This window comes from Mustela lutreola, chromosome 16 (assembly GCF_030435805.1).
Source record: "Mustela lutreola isolate mMusLut2 chromosome 16, mMusLut2.pri, whole genome shotgun sequence".
Classification (NCBI taxonomy): Eukaryota; Metazoa; Chordata; class Mammalia; order Carnivora; family Mustelidae; genus Mustela; species Mustela lutreola.
Genome location: NC_081305.1, coordinates 49474590 through 49494920, shown reverse-complemented (window position 1 = coordinate 49494920; position 20331 = coordinate 49474590). Strand labels below are relative to the sequence as shown.

Sequence of the window (20331 nt, the reverse complement as noted above, 5' to 3'; positions counted from 1 at the left end):
CACACACAAACACATACCGAGATGCTCACAGAGAAAAATGGTCAATGGTGTAATGATATTATGATTTAATGACCCTATTTTTTTTTTTTTTCCTTTCTGAAATCCGACTGCAGTAGGACACAATTGCCTCTGTATTCCTCTGGAGATTTGGGGGTCATTTTTCTTTGTTTTGTAGCGTGTGTGTGTGTTGCTCTGTATGTGAGGCATCAAGGAAAGAGAAAAAATGTTAGTGAGATGAATTATATTTAATCTTCCAGTCTCAGAAGTAGTTTGGTGGAACATACGTGATCCATTTTTCCCATTTGACACTGTAATACCTCTTTTTCATATCCCTGGTAGTGATAGATAATCAGAACAGGGAAAAAATATTGTGTGCCATAATCATTGTTTCTACTGTTACTGTTACTACTACTGACAGGATATGGGAATTAACTTTGTTTTGGCCACTGTGATCAATAGTTGATGTGAAATTCACATCGTGGTCACTCCGAGGTCATTTTTAGTGTCCTGCTGTATAATCAGAAGGCTGCTGACTTTTCGGAAGGTGTATCACCAGTTGCTCTGATAAATACTATTAAGCGTTCTCAAAAGCTCACGAGTGATTTCCTTGCAATTTTAATGAGTTAGGTGATCTTATACATTTGAACATGAGTTTGCATTTTCTCCTTTCTTCTTTTAGGTTAATGAATTATGGTGACAGAATAATCCTAAATTCTAAGAGAGGTACAGTATGCCCACCTCCTTTCACTTACTTGTTTACTAAGTGCATGTTAACACTTTTCGTGGGTCAATCATATTTTCTCACAAGACAAGCATGGTTCTCTCTCTTTTTTTTTTTTTTTAACATTTTATTTACTTATTTAACAGAGAGAGATCACAAGTAGGCAGAGAGGCAGGCAGAGAGAGAGAGAGGAGAAAGCAGGCTTCCCAAGAAGTGGAGAGCCCGATGTGGGGCTCGATCCTAGGACCCTGGGACCACAACCTGAGCTGAAGGCAGAGGCTTTAACCTACTGAGCCACCCAGGTGCCCCGACAAGCATGGTTCTTAAGTTCACGTTAGTTCACACCCTGGTCAAGAGTCAGAATGTAATAATAAATACCAACCACAAGAAACTCTAAGATCCCAGAGACAAACTGAGGGTGGGTGGGGGAGGGGGTGGGGGGATGGGGTAACCGGGGGACAGGCATCAAGGACCGCACCGGATGCGATGAGCACTGGGTGTTCTATGCAGCTGATGAATCACTGACCCCTACCTCTGAAACGAATGATACACTCCATGTTAATTAATTGAATTTAACTAAAATAAAATTAAAGAAAAGTAAGCACAAGTACAAAGTAATAATGTAAAATTGTGGAATTGGTGTCTGTGGCATGTTCTCCAGGTCAGGTCTCCTGTGGAATATGACTATGTCTCCCTTTTCAGGAGAAGAAAAGGCCCAGGATCCCTAGGAGGTCCCAGAACTGGGAAAAGACCTACGAGGCACCAACAGTCCACTCTGCACTCCAGGCCACTCTGAGGCGCTCACCGTGTCTTTGCAGAGCAATGTCCTAAGAACCACAGGGGAAGAGACTCTGAAAACCATCTTGTTTTTCCAGGTGGGCATTGGGGCTTGGGCCACTGTCACCCTCTTCTTCCGTAACTTCTCTCCAGTCTCACATGGACGCAGGCAGAGGCCTTCCCACACGATTCTCACCTACATGACTGTGGCCAGTCTCTTGGTTTTTCTCTCTGCCGGGATTCCCTGCAAGTTGGTGGCTGTAGTTCTGCAGAAGCGCCTGTCCAGTCTCGCATGTAAATTTGTATATCATATACACAGCATGGCTCGCAGCCCCATGACAGGCTCCACCTGCATCCTGAACACCTTTCTGTTCTTCACACTCATCCCCGGGAAGGTGGTGTGCACAACGCCCAGAAGACAAGCCCCCAAGGTCACTGGTCGTGGCTGTGGCATCTGCTGGATGTTCAGTGTCTTAAAGAACAGCTGTGTTCCCGTGAAAGTCACGGGTGCGCACGATGGGGAAACAGGGCCAACACTCAAGGGAAGGGGTCTGGCTCATCCTCGAGTCACCGTGCATGCTTGGTCATCCTGTGGCTTGTCTCTGACGCCATGTGTATCGGCCTCCTGGTCTGTCCCTACACAGGCACCCAGAGAGTGCGGTGGATTCATGCCCCTGATGGCACCCACAAATGCCCCCGGACACCAGAGCCGCCCCTGCCATCCTGTTGCCGGTGGCCACCTTTGTCAGCTTTTACGAGCTGAGTACTATTTTTTTTTTTTAATTTTATTTTTTCAGTGTTCCGAGATTGTTTAATGCACCACACCCAGTGGTCTGTGCAATCTGTGCCCTCATTGTTTTGTTTTGTTTTGAATGTCACTGCCTTTTTAGAGTTCCGTCTGAGGTTGATACAGACCTCTAGTCTAGTATTTTGGCGGTTTCCCCACTTTTAGTCCCCTCTTGCTGATCCTTTGCAGCCCTGGGGCTCCTAGGCCCCGCCCTTAAGCTGTTAGAAGTCACCTGTAACTGTGCAGAAGAAAGACAGCTCTGCTAACCACTGTGCTCACTGTACCTGGGACCATCTCCTCGGCACCAGCGTTTTATACAACCTGCACAGTGATCTTAGAGTGTAAATCTGATACTGGGGCTGCCCCTGGGGGACCTCAAAGTCAACTCGCAAATGATGACCTTGAAACAGACATACAAAAACTGTTCAGGAAATCTGTCTTCCCCCTTGACCAGAGCAGCCGCTGAGACACGGCTCCTTTCTTCAGAAATATTGAAAGTGTTTCTGCAAATTTTATCTCGGCTTGGGCACACTGAAGACCTGGCACTTGGCACGGAATCCAGTACGACATGGGTAAAAACTCCCCAGAGAGGACGGACGCTTCGTTTCACCGATGCAGGTAAGAAACCTGGCAGATGCAGAGGTGTTTTCTGCCTGACTTTGTTACTGCATTTCACTCCTATTTTTCTAATGTGCAGTAGAATGACACAGAAAATCACTGTTGCCCAGTGGTTTGATTTGCCTTTATACATTGTGGGTTTTCTTTACATGGTTGACCCTCTGTGAAGTTCATCGATTGGGTAACTGAAGTACCATCAAGGAGGGCTGGTAGCTGCCATCTGTAAACTTGCCACTCAGATTTTCTAGTCTATCACTAAAATACAGAAACTGGGGCAAGGAGCCGGATGTGGGACTCGATCCCAGGACCCTGAGATCATGACCTGAGCCAAAGGCAGCCGTTTAACTGAGACACCCAGACGTCCCTGAAATTTGTATTTTAATGAGCAAATGTTGAACAGTGTTCTTTGAAGTCATAAGTGTTCAAACTGAAATAAAACATTGTGGGTGAAGTATAGTGTTACAGAACTAGCCCAGTAGGGGGGAGTGAGGTCATAGTCAACAGTAAACAAAAGACAGCAAGAAGCAGTTTCTTGTTGAAAAGACTGTTGGAAACTCATGCGCCAGGGGTGGGGGGCACTGTGGGCATTCAGAGACTCCCGTGGATGGCGGGTGCCGGCAGTCTGAGTTCCCTTGTGAGCACGTTCTGTCTCCTCCTTGGCTTTGCCCTCAGCCCCCGGGGCAGGCCCGGGAATGCCTCACCCACGCAAGTGACCCCGAATCAAGAGGGGAGTCTGGTCACACCTCTCCGGAGAGTTCCGGAGGCTGAAAGAGGGGAAGGGGCGAGAGGGAAGGTGATGCGGGCTCCCTGCTGAGCTGGGCGAAGGGCGGGGAGGGGGGCGGTTCGACCCCGCGACCGGAAAGAGGTCGGGACCTGAGCTGACTGAGCCGCCCCGGAGCCCCCGGGGTCACGTCTTAGGCTCTTATAAAGGTTTTATTAATTTGTTTGAGTGAGAGCAGGGATGGGGGGTGGAGGGAGAGAGAAGCCGGGTCCTCCCTCGGCAGGGCGCCCGCGGGGGCTCCATCCCGGACCCCGGGCGCACGACCCACCGAGCCGACCCCCCCGGGAAATTCCATCCACTCGAGAGGCTGCAGGCGCGGCAGCTTCCCGGGAGCACGTGGCCATCGCGCTCCCAGCGACTCCCTGTGCGCCTTCCGTGTCCCCTCGACGCCGGACCCCAGCCGCGATTCCGAGCTGGCCTCCGGGGCTGGGGAGCGCGACCGGCTCTCCCGCCGCACCCCTGGCGGTCCCCACGGGATCCGCCAGGGGCTGCCCCGCCACACCCCTCCCCGTCTCCGCCGGAACCGCCAGCGGCTGACCCGCCGCACCTGCGGGCGATGATGGCGATTTGCTCCCGGGAAGAAACTGGCTCCTCCCCGAGCGGCCGGCGCGCTCCCCGCGGAGGGTCAGCGTGACCCCGGCAGGCCTGGCAGGGCGCCTCCGCGGGGAGGTCGGGCAGAGATCCCCGTCCCTGCAACCGCAGCTCGTCCGACCGGCGCTTTCCCGCACGCAGCTCCGCAGCGGGGACCACGGGGCAGGGGCTTCCTCCTGCTTGCTGCAAACCCGGGGGCAGGAACGGGTGTGCGCTCATGCACCTGCGCGGACGGGGCGGGACGTGCGCCCCCGCCTCCCTCCGAGCCCCGCGACTCCGCCCGGGCTGGGCAGAAGCGGGCGTGAGGCCGCAGCGAGGGAGCTGCGCAGGGGCCACAGGAGGCGGTGCGGGGCGGGAGCCTCAGGCAGATGTTGGGGCTAAGGAAGGCTCCGTGGGGCTCACTGCGGCCCAGTAAAACCCAGCGCCCCGGAGGGCAGGACATTTGCGGGTCCCTCTAATCCGGACGGACGAGCGCCAGCCTGCTGGGTCCCTTCCTGCGGCTGCTGGAGGTGACGCGGGGCCGCAGGACGCGGGGTTCGCTCCCGGCGTCAGCCCTGTGTAGGGGAGTCCACCAGCGGGTCAGGAGGCGACCCTTCGCCCAGCTCCGTGGAGGGGAAGGGAGCCGACCCGGGGCGCAGAACAAGCAGGGGTGTGGTGACGAGGATGGCGGGCAGGTGTGTGAGCAGGTGTGGGCGGGCGGGCGGAAGCCTGAGCAGGTGCGAGACACGGCGGCGCTGGGAGGAGGGCTTCGGGGAGGAGGAGGGTGAAGCTGCGTCGGGTGCGGGAGTGAAAACAGGCCTCGGCTTCCTTCAGCCGCCGGCGGAGGAGACCCAGCGAGGCCGGGAGAGCAGTGCGAAGTGCCTGCGGCTGCCGGACTCGAATGTCCCCCTCGGTTCCTGCCCGCGGTGAGCAGCGAGAGCTTCTTTCCCAAAAGCCAGCTCTGGGTCTCGTCAACGCTTTTTATCGTTTTTCCGGTTTCCGTTTTACTATTTCTGCTTTGACATTTGTGATTTCCCTCTCTCAAAGTACTTTGGACTTAGTTTGCTCTTTTTTTTTTTTTTTTTTTTTTTTTTTAAATTTCCTCGAGGTACAGAGTGAGGTGGTTTTACACCCAACGTGGGGCTCGAACTTAAAACCCAAGACCAAGCGCTGTATGCCCCGCCGACTGAGCCACCAGCCGCGACATCTTTCCTTTTTCTCAAGGTAGGCGTTTTCGCTGAATCCCATACATTCACCGTGTTGCGTTTCCGCTTATGCTGGTCTCAGATTATTTCTTGGTTTCCCTTTGATTTCTTTTCTGCCCCAGGGGTGTTCACGACTGTGTTGTTGAGTCTGCTGGCCTTTGCGAATTTTCCTGCTGTTTCACGACATGGTGGTCAGAAAAGCTACTCGGTATGAGGTCAGTCCTTGTAAATCTGTTAAGACGTGTTCGGGCACCCAACCTGTGATGCTTCCTGGTGAGTACTGTGTGTGCGGGGAGGCCGGTGGACCCCGCCGCTGGTGGGCAGGTGTTCCCGCGTCTGTAGGACGAGGCGCTCCGCTGTGCGTTTTGGGGCAATGCTTCCTTACTGATTCTCTGTCTCCTGATTGTCCGGTGTTGAAAGTGGGGCTGTGGCTCCTACTTTAAATAAGTAGAAAAGGGCTCTTCTATCTTTGTTTAACTTGATGCAGCAAGTGGAGAGAGAAAATGTTAGTAAGATGAACCGTGGTTCATTTCAAGTCACATGAAATGTGTGTGAGTGTTGGGCTGTAGAGAGGCTGTTGTTCCCATTTAGTGTGGGTGTTCTACCCTTGTATCCCTGGAATGGCAGGTAACCCACAGAAGGAAACAGCGCCTACCATAAAAATAACTCCTCCCACCGCTTAATGGGAACTTGTGATCAATAACTGACATGAAATCTACCTTGTGAGTCCACAGGAGGCTTACCAGTGGTGTTCCATATTAATGCAAACCTTCCTTTCAATGAGCAAACAGGTGCACAGAGCTGACGCTCCTCAGGTGGGACAGAGCTCCTAAGTGGGTGATTGTAACACAGTAGGAGCTTTCAGGATGCGAACTACAGAATCCTTGTGTGCTCAGGGATGAAGCCTCTGACCCAAGGTTCCACTGTCCTTTCCATATCACGGACTGGGGAACAGGTTCTCGGAGCTCCAGGGTGTGTCCTAATGTCCCAGCACCATTAGTTATCACTGAGAACCGAGGAATAAGAAACAAGACCCATACTGGGTGAATCCAGTTGATGGTCACAAGCTACTCACTACGTGCTTCCTGTCTTGTGCACACAACAGTCCCCTAACACGGACCCAGTTTTCCCAAAAAGCAAGAAAGTTAGTAACTCAGAGACGTTTTTCTCGGTATCATTTACTTTTCCTTTCTGACAGTGGCTTTTCAATCCTACAGTAACGATTAGGATTATTGCCTTTGGAAGACTTTGTGTCTCTTATCAGAACAAGTCTGTCTTTCTCTTGGATGTCACAGAACCTTCATTTTCACTCATAAGTGCTCAGACCAGACTTTAACGCATCCCCCAAATAGGCTGTGGTCATTTTTGAGCTCAGAAACCCAGTTTAGTTGGTTCTGGATTTTATAAATGAGAATCAAAGAGACAAAATGTAGGAACTCAAAATCTCAAAGAGATGTAAAGCAATCTGCAATGATTTAATGATAGGAGGGTTTAATGGGCATTATTGAGGTATAATTGACTAATAAAACTATGCATAATAAAGGTGTACAACTTGATTTTAAAAAATTTTTTGGTTAATATACAATGTAACATTGGTTTTGGGAGTAGAATTCAGTGATCACTTACCTACGACACCCAGGGCTCATCACCAGAAGGGCCCTCTTTAATACCTGTCTGGATTGGCTGCTTTGAGTAGTGATTACTTTTCCGTGTGGACTGAGTTGAGTGGGAGACCACTTTGATTAAAGCTCTCTAGGAACTTCTCACCATGTTTCAATCTGTGGAATTATTAATGACTAGAATTCTTCGGCCAGTAGGCATATTTTCTATACTGAATAGAATATCTGAAGACATTGTAGGGACAAGCTGTGTATCTGAATGGCTACTGATTTTTTGGAAAAGCATTTTGCGTACTGTCACTCTAAACATAATACCGAGTCCTTATAAGTTGGATATGTATTCTCTTGCAATTTTAGTTAGATAATCTTAAAATTTGTGTATTTTTGCATTTCCATTTAACCTTATTAATGCATCATAAGGGCAGACAGGACGGCCATGAACTGTAAAGCTGGTACACTGTATTCTCGTTGTCTCCTCCCACATACTCACTCATGAAGCACATGTTTATCTCCTACCCATTATGTGTCAGCCACACTTTAGACCGAGAAAGGCATGCTTCTGAGTTCACGGACTCTGTATTCTGATGGGGAGTCAGAACATGAAAGTAAATAGAAATACAAAGTAATAATATGAGATTGGAATATGAGTCCTATTCCTCCTGTGGAATAGGACTGTGTCTCCCTTTTCAGAAGAAAAGGCCTGGAATCCCTTTACGAGGTCCTAGAACAAACTGGAGTCCTCCCGAGGCATGGACAGCCTCTTCTTCCCTCCAGGCCGCGCTCACCCGCTTGCAGTGTCTTATCAGAACAAAGCCCTGAGAACCACAGGGGAAGAGGCTCTGAAAACCATCTTTTGTTAACGACTGGGGTCAGGTCTTTTGCCAGTGTCTTGCTCTCCCAGAATGTCCCTCCAGTCCTGCATGGACACGAGCAGAGGCTCTTCAACACAATTCTCGCCCCCATGGCTGTCACCAGTCTCTAGGTTCTCTCTGCTGGGATTCCACTCACATGGTGGCTCTGGTCTTTGGGCACTCCCCGCCCCATCTTGGGTGTACACTTGTCCCTAATAGCCATCAAGTGACTTGCAGTCTTGTGCTCCGCCGGTGTCCTGAGCACCTTTCCGTGGGTCCTTCTCCTCCCCAGGACAGTGGGGAGGATGCTCAGGGGAGGAGCCCCCAAGGTCACTGGTCCTTCCTGTCCATCTGCTGGATCTCCAGGGTCTTCATTAGTATCCATGTTCTTGTGAAAGCCACTGGTCTCCAGGACACGTACAGCCACACCCAAGGCAAATGGGTTTGCTCATCTGTCTGTCCTAATATAAGTCTTGTCTTCTTGGTCCATCTCTGAGGCCATGTTTATTGGCCTCGTGGTCTGACCCAGCGGCTCCGCGGTGCTGTTCCTGCACCGGCACCCCTAGACAGTGCGGTGTATTCACATCCCCAGTGGTTACCGCGGGGTCCCCCGGAGACCAGAGCTGCCCCCAGCATCCCAATGCTGGTGACCACATGTGTTGTCTTCTACGTGTGGAATTCCATTCTCGCTTTTCCTGTCCTCGCTCTAATAGGCTCTTCTCTGGGGGTGACGCGTACTTCTCGTGTTCTGGTTTCATGTTTTCCTATTATTTGCCCCTTACTGCTGCTCCTCAGGGATTCTCCAGCTCCTAATTTCTGCTTTTGAATGTTGAAAATGACCATTAAGAACCTAAATTTATAGAAGTCAGCTTCAACAATAGCCAAGATTATGCTGTTCAGTAATCATTCACCAAATACCAGGTTTTTTTTACATGAAATACACAATGATCTTTTTTTATATCTCTTTTTAAAAATTTTTTTAAAGATTTTATTTATTTATTTGACAGACAGAGATCACAAGTAGGCAGAGAGGCAGGCAGAGAGTGCGAGGAGGAGAAGCAGGCTCCCCGCTGAGCAGAGAGCCCGATGCGGGGCTCGATCCCAGGACCCTGAGATCATAACCTGAGCCGAAGGCAGAGGCTTTAACCCACTGAGCCACTCATGGGCCCCCATCCCATAACTTTTTAAAAAATACTTATTTATTTGAGAGAGCACAAATGGGGAGCAGCAGGGAGAGGGAGAGGGAGAAGCAGGTTCCCTGCTGAGCAAGGAGCCCATCCTGGGATCATAACCTGAGCTGAAGGCAGATGCTTAACCAACTGAGCCACCCAGATGCTCCTGCTGCGTCCCATAAATTTTGATGTGTTGTGTTTTCATTTTCTCTCTTTTTTAATTAAATTAATTTATTTATTTTCAGAAAAACAGTATTCATTATTTTTTCACCACACCCAGTGCTCCATGCAATCCGTGCCCTCCATAATACCCACCACATGGTACCCCAACTTCCCACCCCCTGCCACTTCAAACCCCTCAGATTGTTTTTCAGAGTCCATAGTCTCTCATGATTCACCTCCCCTTCCAATTTACCCCAACTCCCTTCTCCTCTCTAACACCCCTTGTCCTCCATGATATTTGTTATGCTCCACAAATAAGTGAAACCATATGATAGTTGGCTCTCTCTGCTTGACTTATTTCACTCAGCATAATCTCATTTAAATTCACGCGAGTTAGCATACAGTGCAGTTTCAGGAATAGAATTCAGTGATTCATTACTTACATATAACATCCAGGGCTCGTCACAAGTGCCCTTCTTAATCCCCATCACCCATCTAGCCCATCCCCAGTGTTTTCATTTTTATTTGTCTCATGATATATTTTTTAATTAAAAATTTTAAATTATGTTCAATTAGCCACTATATAGCACATAATTAGTCCTTGTTGTAGTGTTCAGTGATTCATTGCTTAAGAATAACACCCGTTGCTCATCACAGCACGTGCCCTCCTCTATACCCACTACCCTGTTACCCCTCCCCTCACCCTCTGCCCCTCTGAAACCCCCAGATTGTTTCTCAAGTCTATAGTCTCTCATGGTTCTTCTCCCTCTCCGGGTTCCCCCTGTTCATTTTGCCCTTCCTTCTCCTAATGTCCTCTGGGCTATTCTTTATGCTCCACAAGTAAGTGGAACCATATGATAACTGACTCTCTGCTGGGCTTATTTCACTCAGCATAATCTCTTCCAGTCCTGTCCATGCTGATACAAAAGTTGGGTATTCATCCTTTCTGATGGCTGAGTGATATTCCATTGTATGTATGGACCACATCTTCTTCATTCGTCTATTGAAGGGCATCTTGGCTCTTTCCACAGTTTGTCTATTTTAGACATTGCTGCTATGAACACTGGGGTACATATGGTCCTTCTTTTCACTACATCTGTATCTTTGGGGTAAATACCCAGTAGTGCAGTTGCAGGGTCATAGGGTAGCTCTATTTTTAATTTCTTAAGGAATCTCCACACTGTTTTCTAAAGTGGCTGCATCAACTTGCATTCCCACCAACACTCTAAGAGGGTTCCCCTTTCTCCACATTCTTTCCAACACTTGTTGTTTAGTGTCTTGTTAATTTTTGCCATTCTAACTGGTGTAAGGTGGTATCTCAATGTGGTTTTGATTTGAATCTCCCTGATGGCTAGTGATGAGGAACATTTTTTTCATGTGTCTGTTAGCGATTTGTATGTCTTCTTTGGAGAAGTGTCTGTTCATGTCTTCTGCCCATTTTTTGACGTGATTATCTGTTTTTTGGGTGTTGAGTTTGAGGAGTTCTTTTTTTTTTTAAAAGATTTTATTTATTTATTTGACAGAGATCACAAGTAGGCAGAGCGGCAGGCAGAGTGAGGGGGTGGGAAGCAGTCTCCCTGCTGAGCAAAGATCTTGGATACCAGCCCTTTGTGTGTAGTGTCATTTGCAAATATCTTCTCCCATTCTGTGGGTTGTCTCTTTGTTTTGTTGACTGTTTCCTTTGCTGTGCAGAAGTTTTGAGGTCCCACAAGTTCACCTTCACTTTTTTCCTTTGCCTTTTGAGACATGTCTTGAAAGAAGTTGCTATAGCCAGTGTTGAAGAAATTACTGCCTATGTTCTACTCTAGGATTTTGATGGATTCCTTTCTCACGTTAAGGTCTCTCATGCATTTTGAATTTATCTTTGTGTATGGTTTAGGGGAATGGTTGAATTCCATTTTTTTATACATAGCTGTCCAATTTTCCCAGCACCATTTATTGAAGAGACTTTTTTTCCCACTGGATATTTTTTCCTGCTTTGTCGAAGATTATTTGACCAGAGAGTTGAGGGTCCATATCTGGGCTCTCTACTCTGTTCCTTGGTCTATATGTCTGTTTTTGTGCCAGTACCATGCTGTCTTGATGATCACAGCTTTGTAATAAAGCTGGAAGTCAGGCAACGTGATGCCCCCAGCTTTGTTTTTCTTTTTCAACATTTCCTTAGCGATTTGGAATCTTTTCTGGTTCGATTCAAATTTTAGGATTGTTTATTCCAGCACTTTGAGAAACGTCGGTGGTATTTTGACTGGAATGGCACTGAAATTATAGATTGTTCTGGCAGTATAGACATTTTAACAATGTTTATTCTTCTCATCCATGAGCATGGAATGCTTTTCCATCTTTTTGTGTCTTCAATTTCTTTCATGAGTGTTCTGTAGTTCCTTGAGTACAGGTCCTTTACCTGCTTGGTTAGGTTTATTTCCAGGTATCTTATGGTTCTTGGTGCTATAGTAAATGGAATTGATTCTCTAATTTCCCTTCCTATAGTTTCATTGTTAGTGTATAAGAAAGCAACTGATTTCTGTACATTAACTTTGTATCCTGTCACATTACTGAATTGCTGTATGAGTTCTAGTGGTTTGAGGGTGGAGTCCTTTGGGTTTTTCCATATAAAGTATCATGTCATCTGTGAAGAGGGAGAATTTGATTTCTTCTTTGCCAATTTGAATACCTTTTATTTCTTTTTGTTGTCTTTTTGCTGTCGCTAGGACTTCTAGTACCATGTTGAACAATAGTGGTGAGTGTGAGCATTTCTGTCTTGTTCCTGATCTCAAAGAGAAGGCTACAAGCTTTTCCCCATTGAGAATGAAATTTGCTGTGCATTTTTCGTAGATGGATTTTATGAAGTTGAGGAATGTTCCCTCTATCCCTATACTTTGAAGGGTTTTAATAAGGAAAGGATGCTGTATTTTGTCAAATGCTTTTTTTCTGCATCAACTGAGAGGACCATATGGTTCTTCTCCCTTCTCTTATTGATTTGTTCTATCACATTGATTGAATTGCACATGTTGAACCACCCTTGCATCCTAGGGATAAATCCCACCTGGTCGTGGTGGATAATCTTTTTAATATACTGTTGGACCATATTAGCTAGGATCATGTTGAGAATCTTGGTGTCTTTACTCATCAGGGATATTGGTCTGAAATTCTTCTTTTTGATGGGGTCTTTCCCTGGTTTGGGGATCAGGGTAATGCTGGCTTCATAGCAAGAGTGGAAGTTTTCCTTCAGTTTCTATTTTTTGAAACAGCTTCTGAAAAGTAGGTATTATTTCTTCTTTGAATGTTTGGTAGAATTCCCCAGGGAATCCTTCGGGTCCTGGACTCCTGTTTTTTGGGGGATTTTTGATCACTGCTTTAATCTCGTTACTAGATATTGGTCTATTCAGGTTGTCTGTTCCTGTTTCAGTCTTGGAGGTTTATAGGTTTCCAGGAATGTGTCCATTTCTTCTAGCTTGCTTAACTTATTGGAGTATAACTGTTGATAATAATTTTTGATGATTGTTTCTATTTCCTTGGTATTAGTTGTGATCTCTCCCCTTTCATTCATAATTTTATTAATTTGGGTCCTCTCTGTTTTCTTTTGGATTAGTTTGGCCAGTGGTTTACCAATCTTATTAATTCTTTTAAAAAACCAGCTTCCAATTTTGTTGATGTGTTCTACTGTATCTCTAGTTTCTAACTCATTGATCTCTGCTCTAATCTTAATTATTTCCCTTCTTGTGTGCGGGGTTGGCTGAATTTGTTTTTGACTTTCTAGTTCTTTAAGGGGTGTAGAGAGTTGGTATATTCGAGATTTTTCAGGTTTTTTTTTTTTTTTTTTTTTAAGTAAGGCTTGGATGACTATGCATTTCCCCCTTGAGACCTCCTTTGCCTTATCCCATAGGTGTTGGACCAATGTTTCTTCATTCTCATTGCTTTCCATGAATTGTATTAAGTTCTTTGATTTCCTAGTTGTTCCAAACATTCTTGAGCAGGGTGGTCTTTAACTTCCAAGTGTTTGAATTCCTTCCAAACTTTTTCTTGTGGTTTGGTTCCAGTTTCAAAGCACTGTGGTCTGAGAATTTGCAGGGAATAATCTTAATCTTTTGATATCAGTTGATCCCTGATTTGTGACCCAGTATATTGTCTGTTCTGGAGAAATTTCCATGTGTACTCGAGAAGATGAGTATTCTGTTGTTTTAGGCTGGAATGTACTGTATGTATCTATGAGGTCCATTTGGTCCAATGTGTCATTCAAAGCTCTTGTTTCTTTATTGATTCTCTGCTTAGAAGATCTATTACTGAGAATGGTGTGTTAAGATCCCCTATCATAAATGTATTCTTAACAATATGACTTCTTATTTTGATTAACAGTTGCCTTATGTAGTTGGCTGCTCCCATGTTGGGGGCATAAATATTTACGATTATTAGATCTTCTTGGTGGATGGACCCTTTAAGAATGATGTGATGTCCTTCTGTATTTCTGACTAAAGTTTTTAGCTTAAAGTCTAATTTATTTGATTTGAGAATTGCTACCCCAGTTTTCTTTTGAGATCTGTTGGCATGAAAGATGGTTCTCCATCCCTTCACTTTTAGTCTGGATGTATCTTTGGGTTCAAAATGTGTCTCTTGTAGACAGCATATGGATGGATCCTGTTGTTTGATCTGCAACCCCGTGCCATTTTATGGGAGCATTTAGGCCATTCACGTTGAGATTGATTATTGAACTGATAAGTTTTTATTGTCATCATGTTACCTGTGAAGTCCTTGTTTCTATAGATTGTCTCTGTGAATTTCTGTTCTATGTTACTCTTGGGTTCTTTCTTCTTTTATAGAACCCTCCTTAATATTTCATGTAGTGCCACCTTGGTGATCACATAATCTTTTAAACTTTGCTGGCCTTGGAAGCTCTTTATCTCTCCACTGATTCTGAATGTCAGCCTTGCTGGATAAAGTATTCTTGGCTGAATGTTCTTCTCATTTAGTACCTGAATATGTCTTGCCAGCCCTTTCTGCCTTGCCAGGTTTCTGTGGACAGGTCTGACGTTATTCTGATAGTCCTCCCTTTGTACCTAAGGAATCTCTTCCCCCATCTACCCTTAAGACATCTTCTCTGAATTTACCACTTGTGAATTACACAGTCACATGCCTGGATGCCTTTCTACCCTCATTGATCTTGGGTATCCTCTCTGCCTCTAGGGCATGAACCCTAACTCCATTCCCCAGATTAGGGAAATTTTCATCCACTATTTGTTCAACATATCTTCTAGTTTTCTCTCTCCAACTCCTCAGAGATCCCAATAATTCTGACACTGGAATGTTTCATGGCATCATTTATTTCTCTAATTCTGTTTCATGGCTTCTAAGCTGTTTGTTCCAGGCCTCCTCCTGATCCTTTTTTTCCATCAGTTTGTCTTCTAGATCACTAATTGGATATTCTGCCTTGTTTACCCTAGCCATTAGAATATTTAGATTACATTGGATCTCACTGATAGCATTTTTAAGTTCTGCCAGATCAACTCTCACTTCTGTCCTTAGAGATTCTATGTTTCTGCTAATGGTCTTCTCCAACCCAGACATTGCCTGGATAATTGTTACCCTGAATTCTATTTCCGACATATTGTTTATGTTCATATCCAATAGTTCTGTGGCAGAGATCAGAGTCTCTGGATTCTTCCTTTGTTGGGTGTTCCTCCTAGTCATTTTGGTGAGAGGTGGCTGGGAACGTATTAGCTGAATACATCAACCACGATCCAGGCAAGGTGCACTCTGGAAAGTTTTAGAGCAATTGGAAGTCACCACCAAAAAGAATGAAAAAAGAAAAAAAGAGAGAAAGAAAGAGAAAAAGAAAAGAAAAGAAACAGCCAAAATGAACCTCAAAAGTAAGATTTATAAGGTACAAAACCAAAAACAAACACAAACAAAAAGACAAAAGTAAAAGGAAAAAAAAAAAAAAGAAAAACCCACCCAAAACAAACCCCAAGAATAAGATTTATATAGTACAAAAACAAATACACAGAAACACTGACAAAATGAAAAGATGGGAAGGGGGTTATAAACCCTCAGCAAGACTGAGGAAGGTTATTTTGGTTCTTCCTGGGTGTATCTTGTTATCTTTGTTAAAGGACTCAACTTTCCAGAGATGCAGGGACATTAAAACTGGTTTATATATAGGGGTAGTACTAAATAGGGGGAAAGGACTACCTTGAAGCTTATATCTATATCTATATATATATTAAAAAAAAAAAGAAACACAGGTATATGTATGAAAAAAGTTAAATAGTCAAAAAGTTATTATGGAATATGTTGTATTAAGTATCTAGTTGTAATGGTAAGTAGGTTAAAAAAAGAAAAACAAGAATTGTGAGAACGAATTTATTTTTTTAATTTTTTTAAAAGATTTTATTTATTTATTTGACAGACAGAGATCACAAGTAGGCAGAGAGGCAGACAGAGAGAGAGAGAGAGAGAGAGAGAGAGGAGGAAGCAGAGAGCCCGATGCGGGGCTCAGTCCCAGGACCCGGGATCACGACCCGAGCCGAAGGCAGAGGCTTTAACCCACTGAGCCACCCCAGCACCCTGTGAGAACGAATTAAAAAAAAAAAAAAAAGTTGTATTTATGAAATATACAGGTTTGGGGGCAATACCGGGAGCTTAATGTATTGCTTTCCCCTGATGTTGGGGTTTTACAGTTTCATGGGGACCCTGTGGTGTTTGTCCTCTCAATCTTTTGGCTTGTCTTTTGGGGGAGGGGCCTGCTGCATTGTTTTTCAGTCAGTCTTGCTTGGGCTGAGTCTCCCCTGGCCCCTATCAAGGGACTAGGCTCTGTGGAAACTGGTTTTTCAGGCTTTTGTTCTCTGGAGGTTTTTGTTTTTTTGGCAGCTTTTTGTGCCTTTTTGGAGGGTCAGAGCAAAGTAAACTGTCTGCACCCAGACCTCCACCTCAGAGAGAAGCCTCTGCCTGTTCCCCTCTGGGTGGTCCAGAACATACAGACTCCCCCTCTGCAAACTCCACTGAACAGCGCAACCTCCTATAGGCAGTGTGCTCCCCTAGCCACCATCTCAGTGGTCGCCCGAGGCCCGGCTAGTCTCTGCACCCCCATGCCACTAAAACCATGAGCGGTATTCTGGGTGAGCCTGAACCCAGGTGACTGCTGCTGTTGGGACAGCTGTCTGGGGTCCAGGCCCATGCCCAATGCACTCAGTCCCAGAGGTAATGCAGGTGGCAGAAGGCTGTAGGCCCAGGGACCACCAGCTGCCCCCCTCCCCCACTGGGCTCAGGCGTGGGTGGGCACCGGCTGTGTTTGCACTGGGACTGTGGGCTTGGTTCTGTGCCTGTGGCCACCTGATCTCACCACTTGCCCCTTAAGACCCTTTGTTCTTTTTGAGTGCTATTAACCAGACTCCAAGTTAGTGCTGGTCCCCAAGCCCAGGGCACTTTTGTGTTGGGGTATTACTTTCCAATGGGTCGGTCCTGGTGACTCCCTCCCCCTTCTGTTTATCCTCCCTAGATATCAGTCCAGGTGTTCCTGATGAAGTCCCAGAACCTAAGTCAGGTTCGGTGGGGTGAGGAGGTTCGGAGCCGACGACTAAAGAAAGAATTCTTAAGACGTCATTGGTGCAAAATGGTGGTTTATTAAAGCACGGGGACAGGACCCGTGGGCAGGAAGAGCTGCTGCTGCCCCGGGTTATGAAGGTGGGCATGTTATATACCCCACGGTTGGGGGGGAGGTGGTGAAGGAATGGGGGATTTCGACAGAGTTCTCACATGCTAGGGAGGGTCTACAAGGTGCCGGGGCGGGGGGAGTCTTTGCCATTATGGCTTGATCAATGTCGTCTTTAGGTCAGGCACTAACATCAAGATAATGGGGGATTCTTGGTGGGGCATTATTGATGAGGGAGCAGGAGGCTGGCTGAGGACAAAGCAAAAGCTGGCGCCTTGCACCCCCTCTTCACCCGCTCCCCTCCATATGTGTGGCATTCCTCAGGCACCCATGACTGCCATAAAACGATAAATGGTTAACTTGCAGGGATCGCAATCTTGCAGAACAGGAATCTCCCTTGCTCTACAAGATGTCCTAGAGACCTAAACAGGGAGGTTACCGTATCAATAGCACAAATTTCCAGAGGCAAATAACTTGGTTCCTGAAGCCCTAATGTCCCCCTCCCACCATAAACTGGAGGAGATTGGGGTAGAAAGGAATGTAGATGATGGCCGGATCATAATGCCCCACCAAGAATCCCCCATTATCTTGATGTTAGTGCCTGACCTAAAGACGACATTGATCAAGCCATAATGGCAAAGACTCCCCCTGGCACCTTGTAGACCCTCCCTAGCATGTGAGAACTCTGTCGAAATCCCCCATTCCTTCACCACCTCCCCCCCAACCGTGGGGTATATAACATGCCCACCTTCACAACCCGGGGCAGCAGCTCTTCCTGCCCACGGGCCCTGTCCCCGTGCTTTAATAAACCACCATTTTGCACCAACGATGTCTTAAGAATTCTTTCTTTAGTCGTCGGCTCCGAACCTCCTCACCCCACCGAACCTGACTTAGGTTCTGGGACTTCATCATTTTTGGCGAGCCAGGCAGGAGATTTGTGAGTCTTTACATTTGGACTCTGAGCTTCGGTGCAAAATTGGTGAGTACTTTCTCTCCTTTTCCTGTACTCTCATTCCAGGGCTTTTTCAAGGAGTATGGTCTTATTGGAACACTTGCATGTCAATTGCTCAGGCTGTAATCCTCTAGCCCGTGGCTACTCCACGGGGAGGAGAGCGTCTGCCTTTTGGCTGTAAGCTAGTACCCTGGCCGGAATGGCAATAGGACCCAGAAACTTGATGGCCTCTCTTTATTCTTGTTCTTATAGAAAGTTGTCTCTCTTGGGCACGGGACAGCCACCTAAGTCACCAGGACGGCTGCCAATCTTAAGACTCCTGTGTGAGGTTTCCTCCTGAATGATCTAATGTGATCCCCTCCACATGCCCGGTCTAGCCACTTCTGGCCGGGAGACCTCCACTGGAAGCCGGCCGAAACCAGTACCCGATTGAATTAAAACGCAACCGGGGACCGTTTCCTAGGGAAGTTGGCTGTAAGGACCACATGTGTTGGAATGTCGCATAGACCATGATGGATTTCAATCTTTACTGTTTCTCGTCAGTGTCTTCTGCAAACCGCCTAAAGCTATGAAATTGGGTAATTTCCCCTTGCCGAACTTTTCTAGTATTTCCATGGGTTAATATGGCAAAACAGTATGCAGTCTTCAGGACATACGATAGCATGGCACAAGCATTTTAGTCCATTCACCAGGCACCCATCTGTAGCCTAGGATGCGATGGGGAAGTGGAGGGACGCCGGCACCCCTCCAGGGCCTTTTAAGGCATGACGGTGATCAATAGCGATATCTTGAGGGACGCCTCTGGTCGCTTTTGACACACAGGAACCTCTGACATATCCTGCGTGGGACGCTACCCAGGAGTCAGGGGGGATTTGGTAATGGACCTTCATTACTTTTCTGGAAGCATGGCCTCAGTAGGCTTCTTCAGTTCCCAAGGACTCTACCTTGGGGTGCCTTTTAACCCACTGGAAATAATTTGGATTGCAAAACTTAGGAAAGGACTGAGCTCCTGTAACACTACATGGCCTCAGTGGGATCTATCAGTTAGATCTCCTCTGCAGGAAGCAGGGCAAATGGACCTAGGGTGCCTGCATTGCTCATACCTAGGCCTTCATTGCTCTGCACCAGGACCCCAGACTAAGGGGCTTTTGCGGAATGTGTTTGCCCAAATGAGTCATCTAGTAAACTTTCTCTGACATATTTGATGATAATTACGTAAATAAGCCTTCTTCTAGTAAACCCAGGTTGCTGGGCCATCCCTAGCAAAGGGGATTCTGGCTTTATTTCTCTCTGTTACTCCTAATAGATGTGGGGGCTTCTCCCTCACTCACTTCCCGTGTTAATGGCTATAAATGGAGCCAACTGGAGTTGGTCTAACTCGAGACAGAGACCATAAGGAATATTCCCAAGCAGCTGCCGAAACTCTGTTTCGGGGAAGTTTCCCTGTGTTCTCTGGCCTAACTTGGACTGCCTAACCCCTCCCCCCTGGCTGATGGGAAAGCATGGCGTCTGCTCCTCTGTTGGGGCTTAGGAGCTCCGAAACCGGGAATCCTTTCTCTGCCTCCTGGCAGCAATTTGTTTCTTCTATTTCCCTCTTCTCCTATTTCTGTACCAACGTGTGTGCAGCCTGCATGACAGGCCTCTAGATCATGCACCACAGCTCCTTCTCTCTTCACTGTCAAGGAGCAAGAAGAGAACCCCCTGGACCTAACACCCACTCCAGATCTTCCCACACATGTCTCAGGTAAACATTCAAAGCGGAGTGGGCCCAGGTGGAACATAAATCACTATTGGAACTAAGTTAAGTCTGTTGGTTTAATTAAGATAGATGCATCTTTGAAGTTAACAGCAGTAAATGTGAAGCTTTATTCTATCGAAGTTTACTAAAGGTCAAATAAGCTTATGTTATTTATTAAAATTTGTTAGCAAAGAAATGACTAAACTGATGGTTAATTGTCTGTCTCAAAGTTCTAATGGGTAAATGCTGAAGTAGCTTTCAAAGTCTTTGGTAACCTGAAAGTTTTAAAGTTTTGCTTGGATGACAAGTAGAATTAAATTGTGGACATCTAGGTCTTAACCAAACAGGATAAAATGCTAAGTCGTTAATTTCTGGATGTAGGTTTGTGCTTTTGACTTCTTACTGCAAAGAAACTAAGAGTATTTAAATCTGTTGGTAAACTTGTTTGCCACTTAACTGATACATAAATTGCCACCTGAAGAATTCTGTTGTAACAGTTCACAATTGGTTAATAACTAAAGGTGTTTCTAAGAATACGAAGTTCTGCTTAGTGTAACTAAGACTGATGGAAATAAAGGGAAACTCTGTATGTAGGAAAGTAGGAGATATGTAAGAAAGATTTAAGGAATGGGAATACATTTTGTTGAAGGTAAAGGAAGGTAATTTTGTCCTAAATGAGATGGTTGTTTAGAAGGAAATGGCTTGGGACAAAACCTGAATGCAAAGGAAAGTTGTA

General features: G+C 46.1%; 1 long non-coding RNA gene and 1 pseudogene across 1 annotated transcript; both read left to right on the top strand.

Moving 5' to 3' along the window:
- The first annotated feature begins 1037 nt into the window (after positions 1-1037).
- Positions 1038-3303, top strand: LOC131817664 (vomeronasal type-1 receptor 4-like; annotated as a pseudogene).
- Positions 3304-4292: 989 nt separating this feature from the next.
- Positions 4293-17031, top strand: LOC131817998 (uncharacterized). Its single transcript, XR_009348654.1, has 4 exons — positions 4293-4949; positions 5369-5478; positions 5582-5674; positions 16753-17031. It is a non-coding gene; the product is annotated as an uncharacterized LOC131817998 (long non-coding RNA).
- Positions 17032-20331: the final 3300 nt, after the last annotated feature.